Raw genomic sequence first — 2,163 nt, forward strand, 5'->3', positions numbered from 1 at the left:
ATTTGCAGGAAAATAGCTGTTGCCTTAAGCAGCAAATGCTGGTTGGGAAATGCATCTGCTCAGACTGCTTTGCAGCTGGGGAAACATCACCAAGGGCAAGGAGGTGTCCAGAGCTGATAGCAGCACATGGATACCAGGGGAGAAAGGCATCTTCCTAACTGGGGGCTGTCAAGAAAGGGTTAAATCTGCAAGATTTCTCCCCCACTCTCACCACCTGCAGAGAGGGTGCTAATTGAAACAGGTGAGAATGAGATGAGTGAGAAAGGCTAATTAGCCTCCACTTGCAACAAGGCATAAGTACCCTGATAGGGGGAACTAGTTGCTGGTTGCAGGCCAGAGCAAGGAGGAGTGCTGTTCCTGGGTGAGTACTTGGCAGCTTTGCCAGCTGAGTGATCTTGGTTGTGTTGTTTCTTTGCTTTTCCTGCTTTGAAGCTGCTGTGTTGATGTGAGAGCCCTTGTCTGAAGGGCAGAGCTCATCAGTGCTGGGTCTGTTGGAGTATTGGGCTTGTGGGGGTTATGGAAGTGAACTAACCGAGCCTTTTTGAAATCTGCTATCTGTTGTTCTGTTCTTGGGTCAGTGGTGATGATGCGATCTCCAGGGGCAGGTAGAGGTTGCCTTTGCAGAAACAAGTAGGCTGGTTTCTCTCCAGCTTTGGCGTGTATTTGTTGTGAGCGTGGCTGGAGGAACCCAGTGGATGCTGAGCAGTGAGGCAGGTTGGGTTGTGCGCCCCTAACCAATGAATGATAACTCGTGTGTGTGAAATGTGCTCCTGCTGCCTTGGTCTGGGTATTGCAATTACATCTTCCTGCAAGTCCTTGAGGAATGTGGAGATGTGGCATTAAGTGATGTGGTCAGTGGGGATGGGTTGGGGATCTGAGAGGTCTTTCCAAACCATAATGATTTTATAATTAAGATCTCTTATTCACACTTAGCAACACGGTAAATGCTCTAATTCTGCTCAAGACATAGTATTGGGCATTAGCTGCAGTAGGCTGCTTTTCTCTAAGAATTTTAGAGGAATACTGTTATTTTTCTAGTAATTCTCTAAGAGACTTGAAAGAAGCCTGCAACTGCCTGAAACAAGCAGTTAGCTTGCAAGCGAGGCCATGCCAGCTCCCTGGGACTGCTCATTTCAGGAACTGACTGTGCCTTTGCATGCAGTAACACTCAGCGTAGCTTCCCTCTCCCCAGCACTGGACCCAGACACCCCACTGGCAGAGATCAGCTGTGCCTACCCATCCTATCTGAGAGCTGAGTCCTTTTGTTTCATCTGTGCTTGCAAACAAAAGGAGCTGAAAATGGCTGTGCCACTGGGGAGTTCAGTTGAGGACTCTGTCCTGAGTCATCTTGGCTGAAAATCTCTCTGGGTACGCTTTCCCTTTCAGTAGACTTAGTAAAGCAGAAATTAAACTGCTTGGGGATTTTAGGTGGTGGCAGAGGTCAATAAAATATTGAAGATATGCAGCTGTCTGCAGCTCTTAGATGGATGGGAGAGCAGGAATGTCAATGGAGCAGCTTACCTGCATGCCAAAAGCAACAGACGTTGCTGTCTTGTTTGGATGGACATCCATCCTGCAGCACAGCAGATGTTCACAAGAAAAGTGCATATAGGATGTCTGGGTTGACAGTGGGCAGTGAGGCAGACAGCAGAGTTTGGTAATACCATTTTTTTTCTGCTACTTGTCTTTTTTTTTTTTCCTTCCACAACATGAGAGTGAGAAGCAGCCCTGAGGAGCATCATGCATGGAATGGAGGTGTATTTTCTTGCTGTAGTTTAACTTAAATAGATTGTTGTAACACACATTTAAAGAAAAGAACTGAAGGGAGCTGTTTTCCCATGGATGTAATGTTGATGTGGGAGCAAGAAGAAATGGTAATAGAATTTTAGCATTTTAGGGTGTTGTAATCCTGCAAGGCAAGACTATCCAGCACTGCTCTGTGTCAGTGATGTGTTTGTGTCAGTGATGTCCTTCTGCTCCAAATGAGTCCCAGGGAACTTCATCAGCCCTTAGTAGCACAGGGCACTGAGAATAATATTGGGTCCACCTAGTGGAATAATTAGACTCAAGCAATATGAAAAGTTAAATTAAACCATTAATTGCAATCTCAGCCTTAGCAGCCTGGCAATGAAATGCTTCTTCTCAATCTTTCCAAGGCAAAAA

General features: G+C 46.0%; 1 long non-coding RNA gene across 1 annotated transcript; it reads left to right on the forward strand.

Annotated features, from left to right (window-relative positions):
* Positions 1 to 321: 321 nt before the first annotated feature.
* On the forward strand, positions 322 to 2,163 carry LOC109370493. The gene is made up of 2 exons (XR_002120668.1): positions 322 to 361; positions 1,715 to 2,163. It is a non-coding gene; the product is annotated as an uncharacterized LOC109370493 (long non-coding RNA).

Source organism: Meleagris gallopavo, chromosome 19 (genome assembly GCF_000146605.3).
Source record: "Meleagris gallopavo isolate NT-WF06-2002-E0010 breed Aviagen turkey brand Nicholas breeding stock chromosome 19, Turkey_5.1, whole genome shotgun sequence".
In the NCBI taxonomy this organism is placed as follows: domain Eukaryota; kingdom Metazoa; phylum Chordata; class Aves; order Galliformes; family Phasianidae; genus Meleagris; species Meleagris gallopavo.